The sequence below is a fragment of the Pinus tabuliformis genome, chromosome 4_2 (genome assembly GCF_031772625.1).
Source record: "Pinus tabuliformis cultivar Carrire ecotype Pingquan chromosome 4_2, CPIR1, whole genome shotgun sequence".
Classification (NCBI taxonomy): Eukaryota; Viridiplantae; Streptophyta; class Pinopsida; order Pinales; family Pinaceae; genus Pinus; species Pinus tabuliformis.
Genome location: NC_142304.1, coordinates 826,801,815 through 826,822,609, shown reverse-complemented (window position 1 = coordinate 826,822,609; position 20,795 = coordinate 826,801,815). Strand labels below are relative to the sequence as shown.

At 38.4% G+C, this 20,795-nt stretch overlaps 1 protein-coding gene and 1 pseudogene across 2 annotated transcripts in view; both read right to left on the bottom strand.

Annotated features, from left to right (window-relative positions):
- Window positions 1–20,795, bottom strand: part of LOC149172212 (zinc ion binding/nucleic acid binding/hydrolase) — a 252,682-nt gene that overhangs the window by 172,160 nt on the left and 59,727 nt on the right. The gene's annotated exons all lie outside the window — the stretch shown is intronic.
- Window positions 7,757–20,570, bottom strand: LOC149172213 (monothiol glutaredoxin-S12, chloroplastic pseudogene; annotated as a pseudogene).

Here is a 20,795-nt window from a genome sequence, read left to right as displayed (position 1 = left end):
GTATGTAGATTAATTTTTTTTTGTTTTGGTTCTATAAAAACTTTGTTTTTCATTGTTTTTAAAGAATTTTTGGAAATTTTTCATTGATTTGGGATGGGTTATTTGTTATGACTATGAGAACCAATTTTTTATTTTTATTTTCTCATTTTCTTTAAACATTGTTTTTTTTTTTTTTTTTCATTGTTTTTTGGCATTTGGTTGGGTAACTTGGGTTTAGAAATTGGGATTTTGGAAATAATTAGCTTGTAATTTTGCAAATGCTAAATTGTAATTTGTATTTACTATTATCATTTATGTAATCCTAAATTCCTATTTCCTAATCCTTATTTTTCCATAGGTTTGCAAATTCAAAATTCAAAAACAAACATGCCAAGGAAATTGGATCCTTTCTGGGAATATGGTGACCCTAAAACTCCGAATGATAGACAAAACTTGTATTGCAAGTTGTGTGGAAAGGAAATATTCGGGGGGGTGTACAGGTTGAAGTTCCACCTTGCACAAATCCCTGGACGTGATGTGGGGCCCTGTCTAAAGACAAGTGCTGAAATTATCCAAAAAGCCATGAGAGCATTGGGAGAATTAGAGCACACTAGAGACGCCAAAGAAGAACTCAAAAGGCAACTAAAAAGGTCAGTTGAAGGAAGTGGGCCAAGTGGCACAGGTTCTACTGCAGCGTCAGTCAATCCGGTAGCTGCATCATCATATTTTGTTCCTCGAACCACACCTGGTTCACAACCAACTATTGGTTCAATGCTAAAAAGAACTGAAAAAGAAAAAGCTGACAAGTTGATGACAAAATTTCTCCTCTGGAGTGATATTCCTTTCAGCATTATAAGGAATAATCCATTTTTCCAACCTACTGTTGATGCTATTGCCAGTGTTGGCCCGGGGTACAAACTCCCTTCTCTTCATGATTTCAGAGGCCGGCTTCTTCAAGATGAAAAGCGTGACTGCACCCAAAGATTGGAGGATTTTAGGGCATCATGGGCACAAACAGGATGCACTGTTATGTCAGATGGTTGGACTGACCAAAAGGGGAGAACCCTTATAAACTTCTTGGTTAGTTGTCCCTTGGGGACTATGTTTATCAAATCTGTTGATGCAACTCATCAAATCAAAGATGCAAAAACTTTATGTGATTTGTTGGATGTGTTTATTTTGGAGGTGGGTGCAGAAAATGTTGTCCAAGTCATAACGGACAATGCTGCAAATTATGTTGCTGCTGGTAGAATGCTTATGGACAGGCATCCTGCTTTATTTTGGACACCTTGTGCTGCCCATTGTATTGATTTGATGTTAGAGGACATTGGGAAAATTCCCTTTGTCAAAGAGGTTGTTGACTCATCAAAAAGCATCACAAAATTTATTTACAATCACACATCTGTGCTTAGCTTGATGAGAAAATGCACCAACAACAAAGAGTTGGTGCGCCCCGCCATTACACGGTTTGCGACGAGTTTCATATCTCTTCAATCCCTCTTGAATTCTATGTGGGATTTGAAGAGAATGTTTCTTTCAGAAGAGTGGCGTGCTTCGTCAATGAGCCGCAAACCAGAAGGAGAGGCCGTCTGCAGACTAGTTTCATACCAGGAAGACTTCTGGGCGGGAGTGCAGGAGGTGTGCGCTGTTACAGAACCTTTGGTAAAGGTTCTTCGGTTGGTTGATGCTGAGAAGCCCGCAATGGGCTATTTGTATGAAGCCATGGACAGGGCCAAAGAAGCCATTCGGTCCTACTATGATGACAAGGGAGATGATGGGTTCCAGAGACAACTCCTTCTATGGAACGTCATTGATGAGCGATGGAACAACACACTCCATCGTCCCATTCATGCTGCTGGCCTTTTCCTGAACCCTGCATTTTCTTATGCATGTGGGTTTAATTTTGATGTTGAGGTCGTGGAAGGATTATTAACCTGTGTCCAGAAGATGGTGAGAACTCCAGAAGAACGTATGGAGGTCTCTAGACAAATTGAGCAATATAAGTTGTCAGCTGGCACATTTGGCTTTGAGATGGCTGTCATTGATAGGACGGTTAAAATGCCAGGTATTTTTTAGTTTGTAGTATGTACTTTGTAACTTTGTTTCAAATTTCATTGTTTCTTCAAATTCCATTTTTTTCTTATGTTTATTTAAAATTTTCTTTGTAATTTTGTTGTAGACGCATGGTGGAAGATGTATGGTGGCAGAGTACCCCTTTTGCAAAATCTTGCCGTACGCATCCTCAGCCAAACATGCAGCTCCTCGGAATGTGAGCGCAATTGGAGTGTATTTGAAAAAATACACAATAAGAAGCGCAATAGGTTAACACTTAAACATTTAAAATATTGCAAATTTCCAAATAAATTTTTGAATTCATTAAAGTTTTAAACAATATTTTTTTTATAATATTAATTATTAATTTATTATTTCATGAACTTTGTACAGGTTGGAGTCCCATAGACTTAATGACATGGTCTATGTCTACTACAATCTTCGATTGTGGGTGAAACAACTAGAGAAGACACCTGATACGGAAGCCATCTCATTGGATGGGATTGACACCACTGCTGAATGGAGGGTTGAGACCGAGAGGCCTCTCATGGATCCCACTGAGGATTGGTTAGTGCAGGATGAGGGGGAGGAGGAGGGGGAGGAGGAGGAGCAGGAGCAGGAGCAGGAGCAGAAGGAGGAGGAGTTGGAGGAGCAGGAGGAGGAGGTGACACCGCCTACCCAGGCTACCCGGGCTACCACTACCACCAGTAGAGGACGTGGTCTCCGTCCACCTCAGCCTCCTGTAGCTGCTACTACTAGTTCTTCAGCTTCTAGAGCACGTCAGACTCCACTGCCATTTCCACCACCACAGGCACCAGCTTCTACATCTAGAGGGAAAGAGAAAGTTGTGCAATTTTCTCGCAAGAGGGGCAGAGGAAATCAATAGGATTAGACTTTCATTTTATTGTATATGACATTATGACATGATGAGATACATTATCATATTTTTTGTTGATATTTTGAGGCTGAGTTGGACTTGGGACTCAGGACTTACTATTCAGGACATGATTCAATGTTATGTGTGATTTTAGCGCTAGAAATGATATTAAACATCTTATATATTAGTTTTTTTATCATATTTATGTGTCAATGTATTTATTTTATGTTGTAGATGGTTTAGATATTAAAAAAATTGAAAAAAATTGAAAAAAAATGAATATTTTTGTGCCAAACGATTTTTTCCCGCTTTTTTTCCGATTTTTTCCCGATTTTAACGATTTTTTCCGCTTTTTTCCCGACGCCGATTAAATCCCGATCGCGATGTGTGCAACACTGCTTTAAATAGAACTCATGGACCAATTGGGTGTCAAGCCACGGATCAAGTGTCGGTAATACCAAGGTGAGAGTGAACCGTCGGATCACTACATATCGTGACCGTCGGATTGTAAGTTACAAAATGTACAACGGTAAAGAAACACACTTTACCTAACTCTAACCTAACTCTATACTAGACCAAGTTGAACTTAACTATATCCTATGTGTCGGAATATCCTAACATCCCTCCTTAAGAACAACTTGGGATAGGATTGAAGGATTTACAAATATGACACAATAGGAGAAGGAAGGAGGCACTAGAGCCTATCCCCCCTTAGTGACAACTTCCTGAACTCCAAGCATATATCGAAGTTTAGTGAACTTCGCCTCTGTGAGTGTAATGCCCAGCATTCGAAATACAGAAAACATGTAAATATTCATAAACTGGAAAACAGGAAGCTTAAAAACTTAATTTTTGCACTTACCTGAACTGCTTGCTGATCCTGTGAAGCTGTCGATACTGTTGCTGTTGAGCTCCAATTACCCAGGGAGACCAATTCCGCCCAGCCTGATTGAGTAGAAGCTGGCTACCCAATCCAGCAAGCTTCTCACAGAAGCCCACTGTCCCCCGTGCCCAGGACCTCAGACGAACTAAAGCTCTGCCAGTAGCAAATCTCTCTCACTGCTCAATTTCTCCTCCTCTGGTTTCAGTGCTCCATTTTCCCCCTCTGGTTTCACTGCTCCATTCCCCCCCCCCCCTCTTCAGGTTCAGGCCTCCATTATTTATTCACTGGCCTGGCGGTGGCCGCCCTCCCACTTACAGCCACCGCCTCCCACGCATTGATGGCTCTCCGATCCTTCTTACTATCCTTGGCACTCAGTAATAAATATTTAGCAGGTTCCACCCATTTTATTAATGAACTGGTATACATATATAGATTCTTTTTAGGGTCGTTGATATTTACGATCATAACATTTCTTGTGTATGTTATAACATTTTTATAACTGATACTTTTTATAACGTTTTCACTATAATGCTATAAAGTTTTATGTGATATACTTTATAACCTTTAAATTATATATGGTATAAAGTTAAGTAATATAATTTCATAACATTTAAATTATATATGATATAAAGTATATTTCATAACATTTAAATTATATATGATATAAAGTTAATTAATATAATTTATAAATTCATATTATAAGGTCTAACCACATACTTTATAAAATTTAATACATAGATATATATTTATAAAGTTTAAGGTCTAAAATTTTATTAATGGGCTGTTACATACATTCCCCCTTCTGAAAACTTCGTCCCGAAGTTAGAGCTTTTAGGTTCAAGGATTTAATGGACATGACCTTTTCTATCCAGGTCCCCAAGCTATTCAAACTCATCCTATCCTCCCTAATCTCTTCTGCTCCCATCCTATCCGTCCTCTACTAGAGTATGCCATGGCGTCAATCTTACTGACCTAACCATTCATAACACGAAGGTAACAGCGTCGGCTATACCGACCTGATTCCCAGTAGGCATCCGGCAGTCATCATCACACGTCTAGGGGAGCGTGACTCGCACAGTCCTCCCATGACTCCAGGGTTCGGAGGATAAACGGTGGGTAACACCTCCACCCCTCCAGTAAAATTAGGGCTACTACCCTATCATAGAATCACTTTGAGCTTTAACTGATCTGAGGTTCTGTCATCACGTGGTCATCCCGGTAATTGGATACTTGAATCTGCAATCATACACTCACTCATGCATTCGTAAAACGTGCATCAGCATATTCAAAATAAGTCATGTTTTATTCACATATGATACTACAGTATAACATATTTTTACCTTTTTCTATGCATGTCTTTTGACTTCCATCTAAAATGTATTCACTTCCGGATTTCTATGCCATTGATCATATTGACATGTAAAAATAACAAAACCGATTTATAATATCTTAATTTCTATTAGAAGTAAAATCCTTTAACTGTCTTAACTTTCCTTCGACAACTATAATTTAATAAAATGAACTACATATATCGTTTTGGTATCCATGTATCACGTTCATCTATAATCATTCGAAATGTTTCTGGTTTATGATTTCGATACTTTAATGGTTGATGCAAAACGCTTTTTGACTGAAATAGGGTTTATAGAGGATTCATACACATTTATAATTCTAAAGTAACGAAATCCTTTTATTCACATTCAACACTGATGTACTTAGCAGTCCTAGGCGACTCATTTTATTTCTTCTTTACAAATCTGGAAATTACAGAAGCTCACCATATTCCAGATCTTTCCTAAGAACTAGAAGTCTAGATACACTGTTTTCATACCTAAATCCTAGACTAGAGTTTGAAGCTAAAAAAAAACTGCAAGTTGAACCTTCTGACAGCATACTTTAAGACTCAAGAGCAGATTTATATGTGCGTAAAAATCTGTCTGTCAAACAGATAACAGAACCTTGAGATCGTACCTTCATCACTGATCATTTTTAGCCCATAACACAAGTCATACTTATCATCCCATTTGAATAGGTTGATGCATATATATACTGAGCTAAATGTCATTCAACCCAAGACCTATTTCATAGTACCATCTAGATGCATGCAAGTTGTAACTATGAATATTTTATGACCATGCTATTGACATACTATAAGATGAATTATATTTGTCATCAAGAAAATGTAACCCAATTTATTCAAGTGTCACGCACCAAAGGGTTATTCCATTAGTGTTTGTACCCTTAAGGGATTAGAGCATATATATAATTGTATCAGTTTATTTCATAAAATATTCTCCTAAACAGGGTAGAATTTCTCTGAATGATTTATGGGTCTGGGAGATCTTATGTATTCTAGCCCCTCCACAAAATTTCGGAGCTAGAGCACATCGTATGCTACCAAAAATCAACAATATGCATCCTATGCATGTGGAATAACTTCATCTACCAGCCTGACATGGATAAGATAATTTAGAATGAGAGCTTCTATATTTCTCTCATCATAACTTTCTCTTCTAGCTACCTCATCAAGCCTAGTTTCTAACCCAACGGTAACATACCACAACTTTTAGAGTTAAAGTTTGTCTTTCTTTTGGGCTCCCCGACAGCATAAATTTTCTGATTTAACTTTGGAAATCCATCATTAATATATTCTGTGATTAAGTAAACATTTGATACCTGTATTTGGAAACTACAACCCCATCAACAATGAGGTCAGGTCAAGCCTTTTGGGCGACCATGAAACTATATCAACTTCCCACAAAAAAAAAAAAAGTGGCTAAATTGACAACAACTCCAAAAGTTTCACCAAGCCATTAATTGTTCTCTTGTATTCAGAGTAAAATGTTTCACGCATCCCCTTGAAAACCTGAGGTTGGGAAGTTGCCAGAGATGAGAAGGATATGTTTCGGTTGCATTCCAATAACGATTATAGACAGGATACATATCAACAAATATGTCCTAAAAATTTCAAAGATCAATAGCTATAAGGTATTACAAATATAAATTCATCCAGGGAAGAGTGTTACCAAAATCATTCAACAATCAACAAGAATCGATACTTAAAAATGAGCACCAAATGCACAATTAAGTCTATAACAATATATGTAAAACCATTTCATCTGTGCTACTTCCTTTGACTCTCAATCATATGTGCTTTGGCTCCATTCTTCATGGGAATTTTAAGCAGTGAATATTGGTCTCCAACAGCTGACTGAATATATAAGATAAACCAAAACGCCCATTCCTGATCAGAGTTGACAGTATTAATCAATTATCAAAAGTTAGGAGTGCAAAATTACACTATAACTGCTTTCACCGTCAAACCATCTCTTTTGCCTTTGAGGTCAATCATTAAGCTTTCGCTTCATTCTTCTGTTGAGGTATTGGACACTTGTATTCACAAGGGTCCTGGAAACAAAGCTTAAAAGTTAATGCACTCAAGCCAGAAAGTATTAGGATCCTCAGATTTAAGAAATAGGTAGTACTGCCTTATGATTCTCACAATTGATTAATTTTTGGGCTGGGTTTCTCATTGCCAAACCAGTCTTTCTGGCATGCACCAGGTAAATGCATGGCCTGAAGGAAGGAAAAGATGGCAACCACTTGGCAACCACTTTACCCCGGCCAACTCTTGAGAGTTTACTTGTCAAACTCTTTACTAGATGCAACCATTGATTTAATTTTATCAAGTATAATATGTACCTGTAAATAAATTATGTTTCTATGTCATTTTTCCTCAAGTATCTCTATGTATGATAGAGTTTATTACCAACGACCATTTATTTAATCAGCTCATGCAATTCCATGCACGAATTTCTTATTAGTTAAAATAAAGAAATTCCACAGAATGATAAATCAATTTCCAACTTCCATATCAACAGTCTGAATCAAAAGGTTACTTACATGTTTGAAACCAGCAGAGAAACCTAATCTGTATCAGTATATATGTGAGAAAAAGCAAAAGGTGTTTTGAAAGATGCAAGGTGTAAATTCATAAAATCGTAGTCTATTTAGGATTGTGTGACATGTTTTTGTAAATCCCGTACAATCAAATAAAATGTCAACAGTCAAACTCATTCGCTAGTAATGACAAACTAATGAAGCGAGGGACTCAATTCTAGCACCTTAAAAATAGAAATGATTGCTAAACATGTTGGCTGAATAAAGGTAAGCCATAATAATCATTCTCAACTTATCTGCCTCTGTCCTACATCCCTTCTATAAGAAAATCTGAGCTCCCTATTTCTTACTCTTAAGGCATTCTTGGAGCTCCCCTTTCTCTGCCATCTCGGTCAGAATATCAGCACCCCCTACAAACTCTCCCTTTATAAACACTTGAGGGAATGTAGGTCAACTACTGTAGACTTTTAATGTTTCCCTCAAACCAGGGTTGTAATCTTCATCTAGAATATTAACCGATTTATAATCTAACCCGTGTTCATTCAATATTGTCAAAACTTTGTGAGAAAATCCACACTGTGGGGCCGTTCTTGAACCTTTAATAAATACTACTATCTCATTCTCCTTTACCAATTTGTCAATCAATTGTTCCAAAGTCACTGTCAGTTGCACATGCCGGCCAGGTGTAAGACGAAGATCAGGCTTGGTCTGTCTCTTCTTTACCCATATGGTGTTACCAGATTCATTTCCAGGAGGAACCTTACCTATAGCATTTATGTGCTCCTCCATCCAAACTTTCCATGCATCAGTCAAAGCAGTGTGATCAGGTACATCAACAAGGGCAATCTGTAAAGCGACAGGTTTTGGATGAGGCAAACATGCTTAAATTTAGATATATTCTCACATCAAAGAAGTTCCGCTTTTAGTCTCATAGAATTCCATCAAAAATTTAGCTTTTTAATTTCTAATCATTGTATTCTACGCAGACTCACTAAACTTAATAACAAACTTGTTAAGTGAAACACCAAAGAACTGTACCCTGATGAAAGCAATTCCTTCAGATTTATTAGAGTTATTTATATGTCACATTGTCTGATCCATTGTGCATGACCAATATTGAAATAAGCAGAAAATGCACTCAGGGGAATAAAATTAGAAATAAGTACAACATTAGCCCAGCCTGAGATCCCATGCTGACTGTGACACACATTCCTCAGATCCTCTACATCCATCAGCTGCACAGTGACCCACTGAAGTAGCATGACTCCAGAAAATTTACCTCAGAACCATCCACTGACATTAAACTACAGAAGATTATTAGACCTCACACATCCAAGAGGTCTAATTCTGCGAGTTGATAGGAATCGAAGAATATGTAGCAGAGCTTCATAGAGCAAGAGGAGAGCAGGGAGCAATGAAAAGGTGATTAAGTAAGAACTTCCTTAGATTACCTCACATTTACTTTGCATGATTTTGCATTTACTTGCCTTGCAATTGTATGGATCTTCCAGCCATAGTTTTAAAAACTAAAACTGGTATTCAAACAGGCCACCTATCAAACCATGTTTTGAACTGAAAGCAGATCCAACAGGATTCAATGAACTGGTTTTTTTTTAAAACATATAAAAATGATTAATTTTTAATGGAAAAAAAAAATCATTTTTAAGATTACAAACTATTAAAGGCAATATACAAAGTTTGCTCACCTATATATCATGTAAGGGTGAACATACCAAAATGGCACCAAGTGCAATATATATCAGCAACAAAATACATAACAAATGAGGCTCTAAATTGCCTCTAGAGTCCAAAACCATGCAACAAGCTAGTGGGCCACTAACCTACTACAAATCACTGATCAACATGATCACTCAACAAACTCATCGCCACTATTAGAAATGGGATCATCAGCAGGAGCTACACAAACATCCTCTGGCTTAGAGTCTTTAGACTCTTTAAATCCCTCAACCATGTAATATTTTAAAAAAAGCTTCTTAACATGTCAAACCAAATAATACATCAAAATCATATCAACTATATTTTTGTATCTGGTCATATTGGGATAACATCATTTATTGCGTATCACCGCAAGTTTTGTTACTCAAACTTTTTTTTTTTTTTTTTTTTTTTTTTTACTGTTGTTGATGTGGAAGCATTCATGACAAGTCAAAGTACGAATGTGAACAGCACACACCATGGAGAATTCAAACAAGATCAAAATGAAGCATGGATGTAAGGCAAAGTGAAATAGCATGGGCATAGAAGAGCATGCTTGTGCACAACAGCTTGGAGCAGCACCAAGAGAGATGGACAAAGTAAATGAAGGTGCAAAAGATGGATTTAGGCAATAAGATAAGTCAACATGATAAGTGTGGAGACAAAACCAAGCCTGCAAAACCAGTGCGGTCTGGAGATGAATAGTGCTAGAATGAGCACATGGCTTGGCACTGAGTGGAAACAGCACAAAAGAAAGATGAAATGATATGTGCTAAATGGATGGATTCAAACAATGAGGCACAAAATATGAACAGGCAACAAGAAAGACAAAATCTCAGGACAATTCCCTACGCTCCCAAAACAATTCATGTTGCTACCATACCACAGGAGAAGAAATTCGAAATTGTTTGCAGCACGAAGCTTGAGAAAGCGTAGTAGATAGTAGAATTATTTTTCTTTTCAGTTAACGATATAGATTCAATAGTTAGAATTTATTTGTCTTGATTATGGCCCACTTGTAAACATTCAATGAAAATTGAAGTTGAAACTGTCATTTTCCAAACTGGTGGCAGAAGAGAAGGAATTTTCTCTTCCGTGCTCAATGAAAGGTCCTCCCTTTCTGAAAAGGGAAAGACCTGAGGAATACTAGATAACATTTTCTCAATATAGTCTATCCATTCTCTCTTTCCTCAATCAGAAGCAAGAGCCAATTTCAGCAAAATCCATACTTGTAATACTAATAGTATCTATTTCCAGTATTACCCTTCATAATAACAAATTGAGTTTACAGTTCTTGTCGACTTCTATCAATTAAAGAAAACAATCTGCTGACGCATGGACTCAGGGTTAAAAAAAAATCAAAGCACTAGAGGTTGAGATGTGTTCCAATAAGACAACTGCTGAAAAAAAATGTTTTCCAAGCGTCAATTCCAAGCGCCTATTCAAGCTGCCATCAGTGCCTTCAACGATATGCCCTCTAAGTTGCAAGCAATCGTGATTCTTGTGAAACTCTCCCAAAATCAAAAAAAAATTGAGATAATTTCTTGTACCTTAAAATATTTGTAAGTGAGTTGTGCTTCAATTCGTGAGAGCAACTCCTACATCCAGTGTCACTTTATCTACTGCCAGAACTCTGGAGTCTGCAGTACGAATATGTCACACAGTCACAGCTGAATAAATCAAGTTGATTTCAGTTTCGACCCCTAATATCTTTAAAAAGGCCTGTACCGAAATAAAACAACGGCTTCCCTGCGATTTACAGCGGAACTATCGAACCTAGCAAAATTCACCTTTGGCTGCGTTTGCTGGAATTAATCACGGGACGGCATCTTCAGTCAGAGTTCGGATCCCGTAGCCTTTCTAAGAAAAAATTTTAGATGAAAGGCTCGGGGACGGGCAAAAGCTAAAATGTCCATAATTGAAAAAAAAACGAACTACACCATGGATGGCGAATTTTATCAATTCATGCACCTTCGCCACTTAAAATTAACCGAATTCGGTCGAAGCAGAATGAAAATGCTAATAGACTCAATTTAGGTTTTGAAGCGGCTTCGATAAAATATCATTTTTCCAAGGAGTTCACGTAACCAAGGATTTCTTCGCGAAATGGACCAAAGCGCATATCGGACGAAAGTTAACACCTCCAGGAATGTGAATACGGCGTTTACTATATGAGTGTCGTTCTCATCTGGACCGACAATTAGCAGGCATTCGCAATGAACAGCGGAAACCTGACACGGAATTCATGAAAACATGATCAAATTAACGTGCCGAACAGTTCGAGACAGGGATCTATCGCAGAGTTTGAAACAAATGGGTTCAAATCCCAGCAAACCAACACCAGAGAAATGGGTATAATCTGCCGCCTCTGCAAAGTTACAAACGATTCCACCTTCGTAACTACGACAATTCTATTAAATTTCGCGCTGACCGAGGAAGTCTCCTGATGCCAAACTAAATTTGATTGCGTACACAATTACATCCCACAGAAATCCATTTATCAAATAACATTGTTACGGGTGCTTACCATCTAATTTTTTTTTCAGTACTTAAGAAATGGTGTCGGTTGTCCAATATTTGGGGCTACACTGGCTTCTGTGATCCGCAATCATTCATCACCAGCCCCTGCCCCTAAATTTAGGGATTTATACAAGATTCTAGCTGCGTAGGGCCTGTGAGGTCCCGAAGGGTTTGAACGCAGCTCTGATACCATGTGTAATGCCCAGCATTCGAAATACAGAAAACATGTAAATATTCATAAACTGGAAAACAGGAAGCTTAAAAACTTAATTTTTGCACTTACCTGAACTGCTTGCTGATCCTGTGAAGCTGTCGATATTGTTGCTGTTGAGCTCCAATTACCCAGGGAGACCAATTCCGCCCAGCCTGATTGAGTAGAAGTTGGCTACCCAATCCAGCAAGCTTCTCACAAAAGCCCACTGTCCCCCGTGCCCAGGACCCCAGACGAACTAAAGCTCTGCCAGTAGCAAATCTCTCTCACTGCTCAATTTCTCCTCCAAAGGTTTCAGTGCTCCATTTTCCCCCTCTGGTTTCACTGCTCCATTTCCCCCCCCCCTCTTCAGGTTCAGGCCTCCGCTATTTATTCACTGGCCTGGCGGTGGCCGCCCTCCCACTTGCAGCCACCGCCTCCCACGCATTGATGGCTCTCCGATCTTTCTTACTGTCCTTGGCGCTCAGTAATAAATATTTAGCTGGTTCCACCCACTTTATTAATGAACTGGTATACATATATAGATTCTTTTTAGGGTCGTTGATATTTACGATCATAACATTTCTTGTGTATGTTATAACATTTTTATAACTGATACTTTTTATAACGTTTTCACTATAATGCTATAAAGTTTTATGTGATATACTTTATAACCTTTAAATTATATATGGTATAAAGTTAAGTAATATAATTTCATAACATTTAAATTATATATGATATAAAGTATATTTCATAACATTTAAATTATATATGATATAAAGTATATTTCATAACATTTAAATTATATATGATATAAAGTTAATTAATATAATTTATAAATTCATATTATAAGGTCTAACCACATACTTTATAAAATTTAATATATAGATATATATTTATAAAGTTTAAGGTCTAAAATTTTATTAATGGGCTGTTACAGTGAGAGCCTTTGTGAAGATGTCTGCAACCTGATCATCTGTTGGACAATATTGCACTTCAAGAACATGGTCATGAATGAGCTTTCTGATGAAGTGCATGTGTAGTTCAATGTATTTGCTGCGCTGATGCTGGACTGGATCTTTGCATAGCTGAATGGCACTTTGATTATCACACCAAAGTGTGGTTGGATGCTGCTGCTCAAAGCCAAACTCTGATAGGATCTGACGAAGCCACAAGGCTTCCTTACTAGCTTCCACGGCACCACGATACTCTGCTTCTGCTGACGAAAGAGAAATGGCAGCTTGTTTCTTACGAGCCCATGTAATAGGTCCTGAACCAAGAGTGAAGACATAACCGGCAGTAGACTTCCGATCATCAGAGTCACCAGCCCAATCAGAATCAGTGAAACCAACTAACAGAGGAGCTGCTTTGGCACTGTAATGAATCCCAAACTGTACTGTACCTCGAACATAACGAAGTATTCTTTTAGCTGCTTTCCAATGACTTTCACGGGGGTTTTGCATAAAACGAGCAACAAGGCCAACAGCAAAGGAAAGATCAGGACGAGTATGGGTTAAATACAAGAGTTTTCCGACAAGTTGACGGTATAAGGTAGCATCAACTTCAAGAGAAGTACAAGAGACTGAAAGTTTGACTCCAGACTGAAAGGGAGAAGGGGCTGGCTTACAGTCTTCCATGTGAAAATGACGAAGAATATCACAAGCATACTTGGACTGGAAAAGGAAAATACCCTCCTGGGATTGCAAGACTTGAAGACCGAGAAAATAGTGTAAGTGTCCTAAGTCTGTCATTTCAAATTTCTTTTTAAGGCTGGACTTCACATGGTTTATAAGGTTGGGATCACTACCAGTAACAATAAGATCATCAACATAAAGAACAAGGATGATGAGAGAGTTGCCCACTTTCTTGGTGTAGACAGTATTGTCAGAATGACACCTAGAAAAGCCAGATTCTAAAAGAAAGCTATCCATTTTGGCATACCAAGCCCGAGGAGCTTGCTTGAGGCCATAAAGGGATTTCTTAAGTCGACAAACAAGGCTGGAGTCTGTTTGTATGAAGCCAATGGGTTGTTCCATATAGATTTCTTCCTGCAAGTCCCCATGTAAGAAGGCAGATTTAACATCCATCTGATGGACTTCCCATTTTAAAGAGGCAGCAAGGGAAAGAACAAGGCGGATAGAGTTCATTTTGGCAACAGGGGAGAAGGTTTCAGTGTAGTCAATGCCTTCAACCTGAGAAAAGCCCTTAGCAACGAGACGAGCTTTATGTTTATCAACTTTCCCATCTGGTCCATACTTGGTTCTGTAAACCCATTTACATCTAACAAGTTTGCGTCCCTTTGGTAGAGGAACAAGATCCCATGTATCATTTGTCATTAATGAATGATATTCTTCATTCATAGCTGCTTCCCAATGTGGATGGCCTGAAGCTTCTGCAAAAGTGTCAGGATCATGATTTACTGGAGCTTGAGCCAGTAAAGAAGAGGCTCTTTCAAACTGAGAATGTGTACGTCGCTGATCTGTAGGATCACCGGCAAGATCACCTGCTGCATCCCGAGTAGCGCGGACCCATCGTGGAAGTTGAGGATCCTGAGAAGGTGGGGGAGGATTATCATCCTCGCTTTCATCATCTGAAGAAGAAATGTTTTCAAAAGTAGAAGAGATAGAAAGAGGTGGCACATCCGCCGAACTAGGCTCGCAGGCCGATTTATTTTCATCAAACTTTACATCTCTTCTAATGATAACATTTTTGGACTTAAATGGAATAAGTCTATAACCTTTTACATCTTCAGAATATCCAACAAAAGTACATTTCTCACTCTTAGGTTCTAAAGCTTTATGCTTTTCATCTGGAATATGGGCCCATGCTTCACTTCCAAACACACGAAAGTGACTTACATCTGGTTTAATGGAACTCCAAGCTTCTTCTGGAGTGATATTCTCTAGAACCTTAGTAGGAGTGCGATTGATTATATAATTTGCACAATTAATTGCTTCGGCCCAAAAACTAAGACTGAGTCCTTTAGATTGCAGCATACAATTAGCCATTTCCTTTAAGGTGCGATTTTTCCTTTCAGCTACACCATTTTGTTGTGGAGTGTATGGAACAGTATGTTGCATTTGAATTCCATTTTCGGTGCAAAAGTTGATGAATGTGTTTTTAACATATTCTCCACCATTATCAGTTCTTAGCTTAAGAATTTGATGTCCAGATTGTTTTTCAACAAAGGCTTTGAAGGCCAAAAAGGTGTTAAATACTTCGCTCTTGAGTTTTAAGAAGTATACCCAAGTGCGTCTGGAGAAATCATCAATGAAAGTGAAGAAGTACTTGCAGCCAGAGAATGAAGCAACAGGAAGAGGACCACATAAATCACTGTGCACAAGCTGTAAAGGGGCTGAGGCGTGCCAAGAGGCACATTTGTCAAAACTGTCCCGATGATGTTTTCCGAGTACACATCCAGAACAAACACCATCTCTGCAAGATACCATAGGAAGACCTGTCACCATATTTTCTTTACATAGATGCTGAAGGGAGCGATAGTTTAAGTGACCAAATCGCTCATGCCAAAGTTTGCTCACTTCATCATTATGAGCAATAAATACTGAGGGAAGATTTGATGACCCAAAATTGTGAAACTTATACAACCTTTTGGAATCATCAGCAAGACCAGTAGCTAGAATCTGGTTAGGATCTTTTAGATCCTTGATTACAACATCATGAGGTGAAAATTCAACAATTTTACCTTCACCTGAATGAGTTATCTGATAGACAGATAGCAGGTTGCAGGATAAGGTTGGAACACATAATACATCATTAAACTGACCATTGTCTAGATGAACAGTTCCAGTCCCTACAACATTAAGAGATCTATCATCACCAACATATATATTTTTGGTGTTACAATCATTTAAAGAAGAAAACATGGCTTGGTTTTTGGCCATGTGACAAGAGGCTCCAGAATCAATGAGCCACTCATGAGAATGAGAAGAAGAAGAAGATACATTTAATGCATAACCAGACTGAGATGATTGACAATGACATGCAGAAAGTGCCATTCCGGAAGTAAAAGTTGAAGTAGGCTCCACATGGATGTTATGTTTCTTCATTGCGGCTTCCAAGGCTTCCATCTTCTTAAAGCATTTAGATTCTAAGTGGCCATCTCGATTACAAAAGTTACAATGTCTATCAGTCTTCTTCCATTTGTTTTTATTGGTCTTATCATTTTGCTGAAATGATCTTTCATTTCGAGGCTGAGATGGTTTAGGACCATTCTTTTGAAGATATGACTTCTTAGGATTCTTTGAATTTGGTTGTTGCTGGGCGGCTAACGCTTTCGTGGAAGAGTTTCCAAGATTAAGAAGACCAAGGTGTAAGAGTTTTTCTTGTTCTCTTATTAAGGAATCACAAAAGGAGTCAAAGGAAGGGGCCTTGTAGTCTTTTCCTTGACAAATGAAAGCTTCCCTTGTAGAATGGAAAGTGGAAACAAATACAGAGTAGGCTGGTCCCAACTTAGTAAGGATGGAATAAATAAGTTACCATCTTCTTTCTTAACTTTAACACCTTCCAAGAGATATCTAAGAGTCTTGAATTTGGACAAGAAATCTTTAATGCAAGAAAAATTATTAGGATCCAAAGTAAGCAGCTCATTTTCAAGTTGATGGGCTCTAATTTCATTTTTAATCCCAAAAACTTTAGCGAGTTTTTCTAATGCTTCATGAGGAGTCTCAAGGTCTACAATGTGGAATCTAAGATCAGGAGAAATAGACATCCCTATCAAACCACGTGCTTGATCTTGTCTATTTTCCCATTTTGCAACCTTGTCTTCATCTTTTGGTTTCTTCTCTTGGTCTGTGGTTATTTTGAAGAGACCTTTACTTCTAAGTAAATCTTCCATGTAGGCTACCCATTGGAAGTAGTTAGTGCTGTCAAGAATGACTTGGCATGGACTTTCCATTTTTTTTTTTAAAATTGAAGCTGAAGATGCTGAAAGTAGGTGTTCCAATGGATAGATCTCGAAAAAATAGGCAGTTTTAAAAAAAACGGCTCTGAAAAAGGCTTCCGGATGAAGAAGTTATGGCTTTTTAAAAAAAATTGTTGACGTTGCCGGCAAAGTGCGCGAATGTGCGGGAATGAAAAAAAAATCCGCCCCCACAAAATGGAGACTTGAACCCAAGACCTCTACTCTCTTAAAATAGCTTTGAACCAATTGATCTATACAAAAAATTTGAGAGAGAGAGAGAGAGGGGGGGGGGGGGGCCTTGGTTTGCGTGCTTGCCTTGAGAAAGCTCTTTTTCCCTACGAAACACAAAACACAAAACCCAATACGAATATGCAAAGAAAAACGAACCTTGCAGCTCGAAGTTAGCTTTAGCCAAAAAACTAGAAATTTTAAAAAAAAATCTCGAAGTTAGCTTTAGCCGAAAAACTAAATATTTTTCTCAATGTTTCTGATTTTCCGAGATCACACTAAGGTGCAGGGAAAAGAGCATACGCATGAGAAAAATCCTTCCTTTCTGTTTCTGATTTGCCCAGATCGCACAGAGTCGCAGGGCAAAGAGCATACGCAGAAATGAAAGGTATAGATCCGGTTAAAAAAAAGACTAAATAAACTGAGACCGAAAAAAGCAGAGAGAAAATAACAGTAAACTACAAAAAAAACATTGTATACCTCCCGATCTGAAAAATGACGCAGCTAGGGCTACCGGAAACCTTTTCGCGTGAAACGAAAGGGGTTCCTCATTGGAACAGATGCTCCGAACGCAACAAAGCAGTCCTCTCGGCCCGAAAGCAGTGAGAAACAGCAGATCTAGGAAACGACAGCCGCATGCAGTTCTACCGGCTTCAGATTTGGATCACCAACGGACGCGGCCCTCAAATAGCTCTGATACCATGTAGGAATTTACAGGGTAAGTTCCTCAGAAAGAACACCAAAAGGACACCGCTCACAACCAGATCTCAAATCAATACACCAGTATTTTTGACGTGGTTAAAACCCTCAGAGTGCAAGGAGGGAAACAGTCCACGGCCTGTCCCAACGTGGGTACTACAGGCAATTTAATAATTTATTAATCAAAGAATGAAAATTTACATAAGCTTCTCTCATGCACGGATTACCCGAACAATGACCCTCCATGCGCTTTAAATAGAACTCTTGGACCAATCGGGTGTCAAGCCACGGATCAAGTGTCGGTAATATCGAGGTGAGAGTGAACCGTCGGATCACTACATATCGTGACCGTCGGATTGTAAGTTACAAAATGTACAACGGTAAAGAAACACACTTTACCTAACTCTAACCTAACTCTATACTAGACCAAGTTGAACTTAACTATATCCTATGTGTCGGAATATCCTAACACTAACATGGTGGAGGTTTCCAGTGCCGAAAGAGTCATCCAAAGGAGGTTGAGTTATTCCACAGGAGGCTACGCAGAGACTATGCAGGCAGCTTCATCGAGGCAGTTCAATTTTGTTGGAGAAAAGGTCGATTCAGTTGCCGGAGGCCGAGATAATTTTCTAGAGGACCAGAGAACCACTTCCAAAGACAACAACGGGCGGGACGTCTGATTCAGAGGCAGTTATCGGCAGTGTGAGTTACGGGCAACGCAGAGGCCTGTGCGGGGGTATTTTGGGCCCAGTTTTTGAGCAGTAGTTTGTTGCAGGATTGCTTGTGGAGAAAGAAATTTTTTCCTTAAGTAATTTTGCCGATGGATCCTTTAAAGAGGATTGCCAGTTTGGCATCCAGATTGTACTTAAAAATTATTTTGTTGAAGAATAATAATAAAACCCTCATCTCCTGCACCAATTTTATCACAACAAGTTTTTCCGACGACATTTGTCCAAAATTAACGTGTCAATTTTATTGTGTGTGTGTGCTCTATTTTCTCAATTTCCAATTTATTTTCGTAGCGTTTTTATTGTGAAGAAATTGTAGTGTGGTTTATTCGTTATTTTGTTGTAACTAAATAAACTACATAATTAATCAGTTAGAAGAATAAATTCCAGTTACAGCATTTCAAGGAATTTTCACACTCTGTATGGCCATATAACAAGAGAACTGCTATATATATCAAAGATCATGGTCATGATAGATTATTGTCATGCCTCTTCACACTCTCACTGAAGTATAGATTACTATCTCAAGTCATATAGATTATTGTCTCACTAAGTATAAATTACTATCTTAAGTCAAATACTTGCCCCTACATCATATAGAGCGAGCCATAGAGAAACACTAAGTTACAGAACCACACATATGTGCCATAGAAACAGAGTGCGAATAACTGAACATATATATGAGCCACTACGTAAACAAAAGCAATCCATAATAGAGTATAATGAAAACCATTAATAAATGTGAGCCACGTTGTTGAGTGTGAGTCACTTCCACTATTGCAATTCATAGAGGAACAAGAGAGCCATAGTTGTTGTGTGTATCATATATAAAGTATATGCGAGATCCATCATAGATGACATGTGATGTCTTGTCACAGAGATGTGAGGGCCACAAAAGAAGCAAGCAACTTGACATATGAGCTACTCAGAAGATGCCATTCGAATCACCATATAGAAGAAGTCATAGAGTTATAAATGTGATCATTTGGAGCATCCCTTCTTCTATCATCTCTTCCTCTTTGATCATCTCTTCTTCTATTATTGAACCTGCTATTGTTGAAGCCATAAATGTTGTTGTTTCTTGACCTTGAAGCATCCCTCCTTTCTCAGCAATCTTGAGCATAATGACCAAACTTGCGACAATCATAACACTCAATCTTTGACATATCCTTGTCACTTCTTGGTTTCCTTCTATGGGAGTCCCTAGATGTTGGAGCATACTTTCTTGAATTAGATGGACCTCCTCTTCCTTTCCTCTTCTTATCTTGAGCAACAAAGGCAGATGGCTCTCCTTCTTCATTCTTTCAAATTCTTCCACGAGCAGTACATTGTCCAACAAGCTCATCAAATGTTGGGAGTTTGTTGTTGTTGCTTATGGTAGTAATGAAGGTTTCCCACATAGGAGGAAGACCTTGAAGAGTGATCATCACCAACTCTCTATCAGATACGGGCTCACCAGCAGTTTGCAATTGATCTCTTAGTTGAGATACCCTCATGATGTAGGATTGCACAGATTCCCCCTTGTTCATCTTCATTTCTTTGAGCTTGTTCTTCAAGGAGAGGATGTGGTTCAAGTTGTTGACTTGATACATCCCTACAAGCTTATCATACATATCCTTGGACTTCTTCAAGTTACCAACATAAACAAGTAAATGATCTTGCAAACCATCAATAATAATTTTCTTAGCTTTGATCTCACCTTTCTTATACTTGGACTTGGTGGCAGTAGGAGCATTCTTCAGAGGCTCAGGAATCTTTCCTTGCACATATTCCAAGACATCATTATCATCCAATATAACTTCTAACCTGATCTTCCATGCAACAAAGTTTGATGAATCACCCAACTTCTCATTGTCCTTGAAGAAAGAGGTAGTCATCTTGTCCAAATCAAACAGGCTCCTTCAACTTCTTTCAAATATGATTGCTCTTGTCTCTTGTCTCTTTGGGATTTGCTTCACCTTAGCTCTGATACCATGTTAATTTTCCATTTTTCTATGCTATTACAATTACTTTATCCCAATTCTTAACTTCAATTAGAAATCAATTCAATCTTCCAATAAACAATAGCAATTGTAGATAGAACAGTAAATGACAATGAGCAA